General features: G+C 36.5%; 1 protein-coding gene across 5 annotated transcripts in view; it reads left to right on the top strand.

Annotated features, from left to right (window-relative positions):
* The window catches only part of LOC124355067 (myocyte-specific enhancer factor 2), a 191080-nt gene that overhangs the window by 105787 nt on the left and 69017 nt on the right, over positions 1 to 16276 (top strand). Inside the window, exon 1 of one of the 5 annotated variants that reach the window (XM_046805991.1) lies at positions 2482 to 2500. The exons of the other annotated variants lie outside the window; for them this stretch is intronic. The gene's annotated coding sequence lies outside the window, so the exon portion shown is untranslated. Of the gene's footprint in view, positions 1 to 2481; positions 2501 to 16276 lie in introns of those variants that run through there. 5 annotated transcript variants of the gene reach the window in all.

The raw sequence follows: 16276 nt of genomic DNA, 5'->3' as shown, positions 1-16276 counted from the left end.
CTCTGAAATGGCGTTCGCAACCTATACATACTGGTCTCTTCCACTGAGATATGTCGAAATCCACTCATTAGAAAGATCACAGACGCTACAAGACTCTTAAATGGAGCAGCAATTTCTCATGATGCAGATTGTCAATATAATTATGAGAATGTTCAGATAGATCTTTTACACCTTTGCGAGTTTTGTTTGCAGCATATAACGGAAAGACCACCTACGGATCGGATATAACAAGGCTGATTGTCTTTTTATGAAGTGGAAGGGAAGTGGAGTGAGTATCTATTATGTATTTTATAGTGGCTGAATGAACGCGTTTTTTTTTTTTTTGTCAAGAGTCCGACCTATCAATACCAGATCCCTTTACATGCATGCTGAAAAGAGCACATACTGCTGTTGTATTGTATTGTGTTGAAGTGGCTACTGAGTGATCGTAGCGAGATACGAGGGACATTCGTTAGGTGGCTGACCAACCTTTGTTGTCGATTACTGTTATTGTTAACACTATAAACATGTCAGCCAGAAGTCCCGACTGTAGTTTCAGTTTAGGGTCGTCGTGGCGGTTTTGTGTGTTGGGATCGTACTGCCATCTGTTCCAGTCAAAGAATATATTATGGTGTGGAAGAGCTACTCGTGAAGAAATCGAAATGGGTGGACGGAGACTTCAAATCCAGTGTTGTCTAGGTAACGGCTTAAGAGCGTCGTGGCGTTGCTTTATGGAGGCTACATACCATATGGCAGTGTATGTTCGATCACTAACGATACCGCATATCCTGTGAACTCGTTAACGAGACGGTGAGTTAAAGCAATCCCATCGAGTCTCGCAGCGTCTATGCTCAAATGCTGGATGATGTGGAGACGTTTTCCGAGAATACGTTTGATGGAGACACAGCATTGACTGTAATGTCAAACTTCTGGACCGTTCCTTATTGCCGAGCCGAGAAGTTGATTCATTTTTCAAAAGAGCCATCTCAAAGCGAAGGACATGACAGCACGGTGTTAGGGTCAGTTTGGCTAGAATAATATACTCAATTAGGAGCTCACTTTATTGATTTATACAAATCGAAGAAAAACTGGTTTAAATACATCGTTGGTGGATTATTTTGTTCGAGATAAATATTTCAAAATGTCACCTACTAGCTTTCTTATTACTTTGGTAGAGGTAGGTGCATTTCTGAAAAGAATATTTATCTTTTCACAGAAGTGTAATTAATAATGATATTACAATACAAGTTACTAACGGTTAAAACTTGAAATTACTACTTCCACCGGAATCGATTCTATCTAAAAACTCTACATCTTTATAATTGACCATAAAACTGATAAAAACAGTTTATGAAACAAAGACTTGGGATCAATGGCGGATTTAGAAATAATGTTGCTCTTTTTGGATAAATGAGTAGCCCTATATAGCATAAGATCATTATTTTGTAGTTTTAATCAAGTTATAAAGTGTTACATCATAATTATAATTTAATATAAAAAGCCCGAGAGGTGTTTTAATAGTGCATTAGCCTTTAACCACGACTTTTCTGGTATTACCTCGCTGTACGAAAACGTGACGTTACAGTCAACCAAGCATTTCTTCACAGATTCTATATAGAAGCTTGTGACGTCTTTTACATCTTCTAAATCGAGTGATACTCTCTAAATATTTTTACTTTGTAAAATATACTGTAAGATAGTCACCCACAGATATGCTCTAAAAAACTGTAAATTTTCTCGAAGCATAGATCCGAAAAAATTTTTGTGCAAAAAGTAAGTGAGATTTTACCCAAGAATATTTCATTTCCATTCCCACTTTTTTCACTTTTTAGATCTGTTCACTGAATCCAAATAAAGGGAAAGATTTGTAAGGTAAAATTGGGCTTAAATTAGGATTTTTTAGGAAATCGAATGTTTCATTAACTTTTTGGGGGTAACCTTTTCGACTAATTCTTTGGACACACTCATTAGGTTTAATTGGAATTGGCTGTCCAAGAAGGTTAATTTGTGTATGTTTCATACGTAATAACGGTTAGAGTGTTGTAAATGTATGTGCCATAAACTAGTGAATTTCGCTTCACACTTATTTTCTGTTGCAAATTGACATAAATGTTACGTATTTTTAGACTGTAAACTTTAGTTACGTAAGTGTCCGGTCAATGTTGACTAGCGTGCCACGAGTAGCCGCGAATTTGCCAGCAATCGACAGGCACTTGTCTAAATCTGTCATATTGGAGGGGGGTTGTATTTTAGAATTGTGATATTTCGGGGGCAGCGGTTGATGGCTTCTATAGTTAACTTAGCGCGGGTATATATAAATTGGTAGGAAAATAGCTTGCCGCCTGAAATAACCCCTTCGTATCGCTATTTGGTCAGAGAACACCGCGCGGCAGAGGTGCTGTGGCGAGTACCTACCTGACTGTGTACTGTGTGAACTGTGTCTGTGTGTATGTCAAGTGTCAAGTGTAGAGTGCGAGTACAGTGTCAAGTGTGCCTGTCTCACGATGGTCCTGGACAAACGGTAGGTGAGGGGGCAGCTCGGGTTGGGGCGGGGGAGGGTCACCTGTTTGTTTTCAATTAACAGCTGATTTCTGTTATGCTCCGACAAGAACTAACAGCTGACGCGTAGGCATTCCATCACTTTCGCAAACACGTCTTCTAAATTGTCCGCTAAACAAATTTCGGCTGTGTATTCTCCATGAAATTGCCATGTTTTTGTTAGTGTGCTCGGTTTTTATTTATTTTTATCCAAGCTTCCACCCAGAGTTTTGGTGTGGTGGTTGTCACCCCGTATGTATGTAACTTACTAAAGGTCACTACTCTTTTTAGTATAAGTGAATGATAACAATAACGTAATTATCTTGTTTTACACACTTCATTACTATATCATAAATAATTAATATACAATTTCCTTTCCTTAGATAGTGTCGAATTTCCTTCGATCTTGTCGAATATGTGGATAATACGTTGGTTACTTTATAGATTTTCAACATAATTTAACTAATATTTAATTATGACTTATGTTTGTATAATACTTTGGAAGCATACAATTGGAGTTAATGTGATCTTTATCCTCCAGCTTACTTATTCTTAATTTAAACATGTTTCATTACTAGTTCTGTAATTCAATCTTCTTTGAGAGTCGGCGTTAACTAGTCGATTGCAACGATATCTCGTTCGGAACGGGAGATTGTCCTTATGCGTTTGTAAAATTATAGGTCTAACCTTTCTTCGTCTTCTACTTAATTTTACACTTAATTGAATGCGTATGCCCATATTGACTAGTTTTTGTAAGAAATGACATTTTCGTAAATCTTGAATAGAGGCTGTAAAGAGAATCTATTATTTGGTTCAAATTTATAAATAGGCAAAATAGAATATTACTATGAGGTTGATACGCTATTTTTTAATGTTCGCATATAATATAAGGTAAATGTATTTCAATATATTAAATCGAATAGTCAATAATAAGTGTAATAATTAACAATTACATTTGTATTGTTGTTATTTTGTTTCATAACAATCTTTTATTATCGGTTGGAATTTATTGCTAACAATTAGCCTACCTAATTAATTATACTCACATAAGAAATCAAACAGTGTAACAAAATAGCAGCGGACCTGATCTGTGATAACAAGATGTTTTGTAAATTAATTAATTTACATGCAAACATTTCAAATTATGATTGGTTTGGATAGTTGAAAAGATTTACTTACTATAAATGTTTTGCGAGCTTAGATTAAACTTGCCTCTATGCATGTACGTATGTAGGCTAAACCTGAAAACAAAATTGAAAAGAAATTGAAGAATAAATAAAATTATAGAATTTAAAATGCATCTGGCTGCACCAAAAAGTGATTCTCAAGGTGCTATAAAGGTCAGTATAGAACATTTTGAATCTTATAACAATTGCTAAGCCGTCTCTTATTTAAGAAATTGTTTTCTTCCTGTAAAATATTAGTATTAATGTAAATCTATGGAACCTTTTGAATGGTTGCAATTATTTCAAAGTAGTTTCGAATTAATTCTTGTTATTTTTTAGCAAACTTGTATACAATTGGAGTTAATGTACTCTTCATTCTCCAGCTTACGTTTTCTTAATTCAATTAGTGTCTTATCTTAATTTCAACATATTTCACTACTAGATCTGCAATACAATCTCCTTTGAGAGTCGGCGTTAACTAGCCGATTGCAACGATATCTCGTTCGGAACGGTAGATTGCCCTTAGGCCTGTGTGTTTGTAAATTCAAACGTCTAACCACGTTGACTTAATTCTGTTAAATTAACACAAACAACTAAGTGTTTCAGCTAGAATATATTCTACTTTGTGGATACTGAGTGTAGCCCCAATTCACCTTCCGTTAAGTGCAGCGTCTGAAATTCGACACCGTCACAGACACGACTCCTGGAATCTGGAGACGCGACGAAGACGTTCAAAACGACCTTTTGCTTCGTTTCGACTTCATAACTGTATTACAAAAGAGTAGACACCTATACTTTGTCTGGTTTACCCACCAGCTATTCAGTGTAATCTAGATGTAAAAGTGTTCTCATTGTTTCATCAGGTGGACAAACTGAAATGGAGCTAATTTCAAGGAAATGAAGCTAAGCTAAACATTCGCATTTAATCAATCCTTCCCGCTTTAGCTTATGTTATGTTTAGAATACTCCGTTGCTGCACCGTGCTTCGAAATTTTGTTTAAGACATCATAGTGCACTCAATTATTAACTTTAAAAAAATTAAAACTATTTAATCCAAAATATGGAAGCATGTGATGGACTACTTAGAGCCTCCACATTTAAGCACTTCGACATGTATTTATAAAAGGTGTTTCCGACACTTCACAGATTTTCCAGTTGATATTTAAATCCGACCAATCGAATTATCGTATAATGAAGAGGTAAAAACTGCTCGGAAGCCAAAGCATGCAAAACATAAAAAATACAATTTCGTAAAAACAATGAAAAATTCCTCGTTCACATATTTTACAATTCCTTAAAATTGACCAAACTCGTTATAGAAACCCCTAATCCGCTTACTTGTCTCATATATTAATTTCCATTGCTTCTTTAACAATTTTCTGCACAATTAAGGTACCTATATCTATATCTGTCAGGGATTATGAGACTGTCAGGTGACACATAGTCCTTGCTGTTTATGTTGACAGAGTTGTTTGTTAGTGGTGCTCACTGTATGAATCATCTGTTGACGCCGCTTTAGCCAAGTGTTGACCGGTGACCGGTGTAACCGGTGCTGGTGCTGGCTGTACTTTCACAACCCCCTTAGCTTAGCGCGATACAATCACAGCTTTCTATTCGGGGAAACGGGGGATGTCCGAGGCTTGTTCGTGTACCGTTCGTTCGCGCACTTTCTTCTGCGTCTGACATGGACAAGCGAGTGGGTCTGATAAGTAGATAATTATTTACGGTGTCGAAAGTGTAGGAATGGCTTTGTAATCTCCATACCGGTACATTTGGTTTCATAAAAGACAGAAAATTTGTTCTCGTTGTCAAGGCAACTATCAGGTGTCACTGAAAACAGACTGAACGTCAGTTCCGTTGGTCAAAACTAACAAAAACTCTTTGTTTCTTATATTGTTTTTTTTTTTAATGCATACATGCAAAACATATACATTTCGTGCAGAAGATTCATATAACTAATAGATGCAGTTTTTTAAACACTCCCAATGCACCTTTTAGGTGGGTGCGGGAAGTAAGTTTGGCATAAATTGATAATTACAATAACAAACTTAAATCTAGGTAGTATCAGTTCGTTTCAGTTGGTTGAAATGGTTTAATGTTATTATTGGTAGTATTACTACGAATACCATCAAATATGGACATTAAAACTATGTGACAATGTATAAATAAATAAATAAGACAATAACAATATAAATATCAACAAAGAAACAACAAACAAATAAAAATAAATAACAACAAAATATGTTTAAAAACTTTAGAAACGTGCTGTGATAACATTTAGTAAAAACCTATCGGCATTTGTATGTGCTCCGTACAACTGGCTCCACCATACATACTATCGAATTAAGAAGCTAAGATTTAATTTGATATATAATTCAATACTTTCATTTTAAATTTTGAAATTTATCTTCATTTAATTTCAATAATTAAATTGTTACTTTCTCAAACTTTTTTATCTTCAAAATCCAAAAATCCTGAAAATTCCACAGTAATATCATCCGACCTAGTGCAGATCCTTACTGTATTGAACAACGTATTCATCTTTTCCTGACTGTAAGATAGGGTCGCCCATTGAAATTCACTCCGAGAATATTGTTGAAGATGACGAACGGCGATGGGGCTGCGCCCTGCAGGCCTCTAGCGGTGCAGGGACGACGTCAGGTCATCACTCGAGGCTATCGGGCCCACAGGAAGTGAGTTATCGGTCAAGTATATGCAGCCTCCACGCCAGATACCATCTGTTCTATTATACCTGCTACTGCCTCTGACCCTGGTGTATAGGTCACATGCAGAGAAGTGTAGGGCATTATGAAATGGAAAATGTTCCTTAAGGTGTCGTAAACAGTCTTCGGCCAAGGTTAATTTAAAACCATTTTAAAGTGTCAGTCCTTTAAGATAAATTCGCTAGTGACAGAAAACACAATCATGACATCATTTTTCAAGGAATTTTAGATTTAAAGTAGCCTAATAATTGGGAACGTCTTTATATCGGATCCACGAATTAACGGTTTAAGATATGAATGTTTTACATAAAAAGTATACTGGCATGTTTATGTGTTGTGTATATAAAATAATTTCTTAAAAAATAGTCATTAAAACTTTAAATTTTTACTAATTGGTCGTGAAAAAAGTGATTTACTTAAATTGTAATATACTAAAAACTACGCCATTTCCTTGTGTCATAAATCTTGTACATGCACTAAAAATACTTATCTGTAGCCGTTACACTTGGTTCTAGTTTCAAAACTGTTCAGATTCCATCATTGTAATTGTAATTCTTCATGGTGCGATTCAACTTATCGTCGTTTTGCTGTTTTTAGGGAGTGTTTAAGCTCCATAGCTAAGAATTAAAATGATTAAAAATTTAAAAACAAAATTTCATAGAAGGTACTTACCCTAATTCTCCCCCCTACTTAATCACAAGAACCTTCCTATTCCTAATTTATCGGGTGTAACTTTCTGTCATTATACGCATTCTTTTAAGCTACTTACTCAGTACAACTTTCAGTACGAAACTCGTTTTCCCAACAGAAATATCCCGATACTCTCAATAAATCTTGGATTACTATTTCGTCGTCTCTATATTATCTATTGTAATTTCATTACTACCCATATTTTGCAAGGAGTATTTTCATTTCAAGCTGTTCAGCATAAGTATTTCAGGTTTTATACGGGTGTTTTGAGGAAAATACTCAATTGGGCGATCATGTACGGTACTGTAATTATCAGCCCTTTTTTATACATTTCGTGTTTTATTTTTTGTAACTATATCATTGGTTTTCAAATATGACATCTTTACCTTCATCATTTCATATTACAAACACTTCAGTACAAACGATTGGTTGGGAAATAATGTGTTTGTTATATGTCCATACTCTGCGTGTGAAGTGTAATACTTATATGAGTATTGTTATGTCATATTTTCCAATTATATTCATTTCGTGTTTGGATAAATGGTGTAATTCTAGTAGATACTTTTGGAATAAAGTTTTTGTTAAAGCATAATTTTTGTCTAATCCATCTCAGTGTAGAAAAAGACATGTTGTTATATTTAAAATGTTATTGCTGCTGTTAAAAGACTCTTAAATTAACGCATTTAATGTTCTGTAGGTAATTTTAATGAGAAATTTGCCTTAGTAATTAAATTCTATGCAGTAAAAATCCTCAAAGCGTAATTGCTCGTCATAAAATAACCATATGATGATGGACGTTAAGCAGCTCGGCTTATGGCAGAGATGCAGACACAATAAATGGATAGATGCACAGCGAGCGCCAACGAAATCAGTGTACAACAGATACACCGTCAGCTGTGTATCACCGATAATGAGTTGCCATGGATACGGATCTGTTGCCATGTAAGCGACATGCCGCTTAGCCCAGCTCCATGCCGTGACGCACTCAGCTCGGCTCATGTACTCGTTACATTTAAAATATTTTCTAACATGAAATAAGAACATCATGAAAAATACTTTATTGGTTCAGCGTTAGCGAAGCCTATCTCCCTTGAAGTGTTGGACAAATTTCATTTTTGTCTGACCGCACGATAGATACCTAGGGAACGAACTAACCAATTGAAATTTTACTTGAAGCTTCATTTTGTATAGGCAACATCGAGTTGTATGTTGGTGCATGTCACTGAATGGGATATGGTTGAGCGTTAGTAAACCTTTCTTACATTGGTGTTATGAGTAACCATGATGGCAACGGGTAAATCTCAGAATAAATCAATTTCTACCTTGTTTACTGTGGTAGTATAAATGGTTGGAACCCTTTGGATCATTCTTCCACATAAAAAGTTAGAGATAAAAAAATGATATTACAATAATATAAAACAAATTTAAAGAATCGTTAAAAATAAGTTAATTGTGAACATTATGTAACAATAAAAAAATATTTATCATTAATGTTTTAAAATCAGCCACTCAAAGTCAAAAGGTGTCTGTCATAACTATACTACTGTATATATTCAATACAAAATTCGACCTATCTTTAAATTGTAACATGGTAGCCAAATGTCAGATCACTAAGTAAACGCCCGATTACCACTCTTACTAGTCCGCTAAGAATGAGCAGTCACTAGGGGCTGAAGTGTTAACACCCCAGCTAGAATTAAGGAACCCTGGCTTTTATTTGTCCAGGTAGGATCGTAAAACTATCAATTCTTCGTCGATCAGTTACCTTTAGTGACTCGCCTGCAGTGATGCATGTGGGGAAAGATTGAGAAGACTTTGAACTGATTCCCGAGTGCAACAGAACAAGTTCTGTATCGGTCAGGACCGCCCATTACCACCACAAATAAAATATATCGGATCCTGAAAGCTGGTGTCTTCAAGTTTTCTGAATCTTTCTCGAGTGGAAATAGTTGGCGACGGGCTACTGGAAGAGCCTACACAAAATTCTACAAGTTATGGAACTGAAACTCTGGTTTTGTCAGGTGGTGAGAGACAGCCCCCATATACACTAAGTCTTAGGTACAGGATAAAGTTCCCATTACGTACTAAGGCTACGCCCAGCTGTCTTTGTTACTGTTTAGGTCAGAAAACATATCTTTCACTTAGCATACCTTGTGAGTTAATGGGTAAAAGAGGATCAGAACCTGAAGATGGTCACGAGGATCCCGTCTGTCTCCCACTTGTCCACGTGACAGCAGGCGTAGTAGCGTCATAGCATAGGTGTTCTAAAATGGTTTTCGCATTATTTAACACATCATAAAATTAAATATTGCTCATTTTAATCTTATTTATGTCAATTTGTGGAATAATAACGTCTTTTGATGTCAAACACTCGGGGAAAAGTAGGCAGGAACACTCCCGTTTCCTTGTGGTTGAATGAACTCTTCTTTTCACTCAATTGGATGTCCTTAGTAACTTTCATCACTCTAAATTCTTGGAAGGGCTACAGCGGAAGCCATTTCGTTATTCCCGAAGATGTGTAAATGGATGATTCTTTACAGAGATAATCGACAATTAATAAATAGATCGCAAGGTTAATTTTGAAGTTAAGTGTGTTTGATGGCAAAGGGTGTAAATGAAGAATGAGCTTAGGGTTGGAGCTCAGCGGTGGAAATAAGGCGATTGTCGGTGTCAAGAGGAATATTCACGGGTAGTTTAGCTTTGTCGTTCCGCAGTCTGGTCCGGTGCTCATGCCTCGTATCCCTTCGCTGGCCGCCTGGAAACTTGTGACTTACAGTATGTGCTGACGACTGAAACAAGTGGACTATTTGTGGTGTATTTATAACGTGGAATTGTAGCGTACGCTAATAAAACCTGGTCATTATTAATGAAGTAAGGGTTGCAAATAGGGGATCGTATCACAATCTAATACTTTAAAATTAGAATTCGAAGATCGTTTGTGTTTAGGGTGCTCTGAAATCTACACGTATGACCTGATGAAAACTAACCCGTTCGATGACATCATGTTACGTTGTGAAGATGTCCTTTCATTATTTTGCGATGAAAGCATCAAATTTGGCATTGACACGAGTTCTGCAGCCTAATTGAGGTGGTAACATTTGTCTTGGGTATCATTAATATTTTCCAGGAACTTTGGGCTGATTCAGGACCACCTCGATCCAGGCCCGAAGAAAAAGTCTGAGGTTGATGATGTGAATATTTTACACTCTGTAGGCTGTATAAGTCATTGGTTAGAGAAACGTGATTTATAATTATGTGACAATGATAAAATGAAACTTTTACATTAAATATCACTTAAGGTGGCGTTAGGCATTTACGCCAAAGTTATAAATAAGTAACTTTTTTTATGTTTGAAAGTATCATGAAAATGTTTTTACCACATTTTATTTACAGCTTTAATAATATTTTGGTAGTGGTAGTGCACAAAGATACATTTTATAGTTACAAGGCTTACAATATGTTTTATGAAAAGCTAGCACAAGGCAAATAAAATACACAACTTGAAAGAAAATAATTTAATTTTAAGCACTTTTAGTATGCTTTATGATTTTTTTTTAAATGTAAAATTTAGAAAAAATAAATTTGTTACATACCTTTAAATGTAATTACTTTACTTGAGCTTGTGTAGGATAGGCTATACATATAAACTACCACAAAAGTCCAAGCCAATAGGCCTATTAGTTTTCTAGTAATGTACCTTTTACTGTTTGTGGGGAAAATGCAGAAAACCAAGAGAACGTGTAAAACTGGCTAGAACACGCCATAACCATACTCCTGCTCCTGGTGTTCACGTTCTTTGCAAACCTTTTGCCTCTAGTCTGATCTTTTCTGCTTTGGTACCTTCTTTGTATAATTTTGCCTCTAGTCTGATCTTTTCTGCTTTGGTACCTTCTTTGTATAATTACTGTCCATGATCCGCAGTTTATCAAATTTCTTCAATCCTTCTTCACACCATCATCCGTCTTTCATCTTCAATTTTTGAGGAACGTCTTTTACTGTCACATAACCATCATTGTAGTACGAAACTGCGCCAAAGGCACATGTTTATACAACTTCGTTGCAATATAATTTAGTTTTTGGGCATCGCACCAATATTAACTGATTCAGTGCTCGTTAAGTATTATGCGTCTTCATATGCAAACCGGCGCAGAAGAGTAGGGTTGGCTAGGTCTTGATACACGCTTGACAACTGGTGGCAGTGTATGTTTGTGTTTGTAAACATGATTAGTACCACAGGGCAGCCAACCTTTGAAACCAGAATTCAATTAATACTGATATTAGGAAACTATATAACATGTACACTTGCAGGCGATTCAGAACTGCACCTGAAACTTGAAAGCACTGGAGTAAAGTTTTTGTACAAACTTATAGGACTATTACTGTGGTAAACCTTCGTAATACATATTTTTAAACATCTAAAGAACCAAAAAAGAAAATACACTTTTTTCTGACTTACGTCACCTTAATAAAATTTATTTTCTACACATAAAACTATAACTCCCCTCAGAAATCTTTCATATATGCACTGTACAAAATCAAATTCTTCTTTTTTCAACAGCTTACGGGGGTCTGATTTGGAGGCCTCAAATTCTACATTAAACGCCTTGAAATTATCAGAAAATATTTTCGGTAAAGTTACCTGTGATTAAAATTTTATTAAAAATTGAAACAAAAGTAATCCAACTGAACCTGCACCGCTTAAGTACAGCCATGAATCCCATTGATTCGTGGTTAGCGTAGTACTGTATGAGTATTGTTATTGGTTAAATCATACCACGTGAGCTTCTAGCTACAACTCATTCATCCATTACATTCATCCTTAATTTATTGTCGCCTCGTCTTTCGTCTCAAGGTAGAAGATGGAAATATGATTACTAAAACTAATACACATGGAAGCAACGCATAAAGCAAATTACTCTGTATAACAATACGAATAGATTTATCGCTGTATACAGGCTTTTGACGAATTTTAATCATGTGATGATATTCTTTTACTTCTCTAATTATTAGTAAATACTGAGTCAGGACCAACCAATTTCAGTCATGATGGAAATTATTGGAGTAGGACCAGGAAACACATTATACCCAAAATAGGCTACTGACGCCTTTAAATTCTAGCGACTTATACGCGTGAGATAGGCAGATGAGATACCCAATCCTCTCAACACCTAAAACTTTGGTGTCGTGTTTTATTCAAAGTACATACAACTGATCCGGAGACCCTTATCAAGTTTCTTACAAAATTTGACCCAGACATACCAAATTCGTCTTAGATGATCAGTTACTTCGCTGCAGTAAGTGAATACGATGATACTGCCTATTCGTACCAGTGCCTGCCCACGAGTTTCCGGTACCTAGGGGAAGGAAGCGACAGACAGGATGTAGAGAGAGAGATGCTGTGGGGTTGTTGATTACCATAGCAGCGCCCAGCGGTAGTGTCGTGGAGGGGGGGGGGTAAGTAGAGTCAGCTGTTTGTTTATAAATTACAACTGTCACAACAGAAGACAGCTGACTGTCAGTGGCACGGCCCGTGTCTCCAACACCTCCACCGTGTACAGCGGACTATCTCACATTTCTACACTCTATCCACTCTGTATCGGTTGGGTTGTAAGCTGAAAACAGAAAATATTCAGTTTTAAGTGGACCATCGATTTTGTCCATCAACTTGTCTCGCATTATATTTGGTTATTCTTGTATATACCCGTATGAAGTTCTGTATAAGATACTACTTGTTACCCGCGACTTCGCACACCACCTTACATACACAGGTCTGAGAATACTACTTCTGTCAAAAGACAACAAGATGGGTTTTTTAACAATCTTTAAATTTATAGTAACAGTTAAATAATGACGTTATCTTGTTTATGTGCATTGCAGTACTGTACAAGCTATGCATACTTAATTTTTTGATCAAATTTACAGTTATTACTAGTAAATTACCAATATATATTTACTAAAACTTCAATTTTCTTATGTAGCTATTTTCTTACTCTGTGCTCAACAGCAGTTGCAGGAAAGCTTGAAATAATAAGGTTGATGTTACTATCGAACTTATTCTATGCTTTCACACTACAAATGTAAACAAATTAAAAATAGTGGTTAAATCCATTAAACATATAATTTGTGATGTCGTTTAACAGGCTCTTTCTATTCATAATATTCGTTTGCTGGAGTGGAACTTTAGAGACCAGGGTGGGATTTTTCGCAACTTTAAACCAGTGAAGCGTAGCCTGGAAAGATTATTAAAATAAGAGTGGGTCTATGTGAGGGACCCTAAGATTGTCCATGTAACATTTCAGTACAATCGGTTGAATAGCTTACGCCTAAAAGCGTAACAAACAAACAAACTTACTTTCAATATTTATAATATTACTTAGGATAACACATCTAGATCTGAGAGATTATTGGTTACATAAAAACCATAGTACGGCCATTACAGTGTAAGCTATGCAACCCACACAGTTAGGGTTAAAAATAAGAATATGTCCAGTACAAAATATCAAAATCGCTCATATTCTCAGCTAGAATTGTCCATAGTTTAAAAAATGTCATAGCAGTATTTTCGAATATTTTTAATCATTACCTGTTCTTTTGGGGGAAATAAATAGTTTCGAAATAACCAATTTTGGTCATAATGGTCATCCGCTAAATTAAAAGTTATTTTTCTCAAAATAGGTAATATATTCCGGAATCTGTGTATGTTTAAGTTGTTTTACTGAACGACTGATTCTGCATAATTATGGAAGGGCCTGATCGCCTGATCACTTCATAAAAAAAAAAATGTTTATTTATCTTCTCACTCAGTGGGCCTAATCGTAGGACATGGGTATCCGAGGTAATGTTCCCACATGGTGGCGCCTGATCTATTCATGAAGAGATATTTATCTTCTAAAGACAGAGGGCCTAATCGTGGGACATGGGTATCCGAGGTAATATCCGCACAAAGTGGCGCCTGATCTCTTCATGAACAGATATTTATCTTCTCAGACAGAGGGCCTAATCGTGGGACATGGGTATCCGAGGTAATTTTCCCCCACATAGTGGCGCCTGATCTCTCCATGAACAGATATTTATCTTCTCAGACAAAGGGCCTAATCGTGGGACATGGGTATCCGAGGTAATTTTCCCCCACATAGTGGCGCCTGATCTCTCCATGAACAGATATTTATCTTCTCAGACAGAGGGCCTAATCGTGGGACATGGGTATCCGAGGTAATTTTCCCCACATAGTGGCGCCTGATCTCTCCATGAACAGATATTTATCTTCTCAGACAGAGGGCCTAATCGTGGGACATGGGTATCCGAGGTAATTTTCCCCACATAGTGGCGCCTGATCTCTCCATGAACAGATTATTTATCTTCTCAGACAGAGGGCCTAATCGTGGGACATGGGTATCCGAGGTAATTTTCCCCACATAGTGGCGCCTGATCTCTCCATGAACAGATATTTATCTTCTCAGACAGAGGGCCTAATCGTGGGACATGGGTATCCGAGGTAATTTTCCCACATAGTGGCGCCTGATCTCTCCATGAACAGATATTTATCTTCTCAGACAGAGGGCCTAATCGTGGGACATGGGTATCCGAGGTAATTTTCCCCACATAGTGGCGCCTGATCTCTCCATGAACAGATATTTATCTTCTCAGACAGAGGGCCTAATCGTGGGACATGGGTATCCGAGGTAATTTTCCCCACATAGTGGCGCCTTGATCACTCCATGAACAGATATTTATCTTCTATTTTTTGTAAGAAAAAGTATATTTCATATTTGAAAAGCTTTACGTTGAAAAGAGAAATTTTTGAAAGACAAATTAGTTTTATATTAGCTTCCAGGATACATTATGGCAGTTCATCGTTTGGGTACTACCCAAATTCGTGTTCGCTTTAAACTGACTGGAAAATAAAACTAAAATTGCTTCAATTTGTTGCCAAAGTCAGTAATTTTGCCAAAGGCAGGTCAGTGGATATTTACACCGATGTAGAGGTATATTATATTGTTGAAATATATTTGCCTATTTCTTCAGGGCTTATCAGTTGTGCCAAATCGCAACGCAGTCAGTTTTTACGTGTACTTTTGGAAATAGTGTCCATCCTTACTTCTGTTTTCAAGTCTGCTTCCATGTCAATGGCACGTTTTATCCACTGTCACTCGCTTGAGCGCGTGTCCCAGCTGTGTAATTTGCACGCAAAATTTGGTTCCAACAGCCGTACTCGTGAACCTAATTACGGTGGACCAACGCCACCGCCTTCACATTGTGCCAAATGACTTACAGACGTCTGTGGTCTGAACGTTTAGCAGTTTAGAACGGTTCGGTGCCGGTAAATTTTGTTCTTCAAGATCTGGGAGTACGAGTGTAAGGCACAGACTATTATTAGCAGTATGACGTCATCGCTGAGCAATTTCAACGTAGTATAAGCTGCTACGTTCAGTTTATCTATCGATACCTTTAATGTACAGTTGTCGATGTGTATAGTGATGTAATTCTTTGATAGAATATAATGTAATAGTACAGAAACGGTAGGGTGGATTAATAGCCTCTTACATAAAACAGTATAAATGAATTGGTATAGAATGAATAATATGTATTACACATATCATGTGATTACACAGTTTTATAATTATCTTGCCTCAACGTAAAAAATACTTGAATTTTATTTCTCAGTAAAGAAAGGTTGGGAGTAAGCTACTCTATGTGTCGCGTAACAGGCTCGCTGGGTTGCATCATAGATTATATTACTCTTAAGTGCATGTTTTCATCTGCGGTTGCATGAAGACCTTTAAGTTTACATAATCATTTTCTAAATATAACGCGAACTTAAAGTGTTACTGTGTCAAAATGTATTCAGTTTGTTTACACAAATTTATTATTGTGCGATTTCTCGTTGGTATCATGGTTACCCATAAGAAAATTAAAATATTTACGCCAAAGCCCAATAAAATCCCATGGAGTGACATATTTTTCCATACTCGAACTCGGTGTAGTCTATAGAAATTAAGATTCGAATGCAAAACTTAAGGTCTGTATTACCTAATTGTAGGTGACTTCTCGAGAAATCAAGTGGACAGATAGATAGAAATGAAATTTTTACAGCACTCGAGGGACAGGCCAGCCCACTACAATGAAAATAACCCACAAGAGTGTAAACGTGTGTACATATCGGAACACATAACTAAAAAA

Source organism: Homalodisca vitripennis, chromosome 2 (assembly GCF_021130785.1).
Source record: "Homalodisca vitripennis isolate AUS2020 chromosome 2, UT_GWSS_2.1, whole genome shotgun sequence".
NCBI classification, from domain to species: Eukaryota; Metazoa; Arthropoda; class Insecta; order Hemiptera; family Cicadellidae; genus Homalodisca; species Homalodisca vitripennis.
The sequence above is the reverse complement of the archived record's forward strand: the minus strand, read 5'-3'. Positions and strand labels throughout refer to the sequence as shown.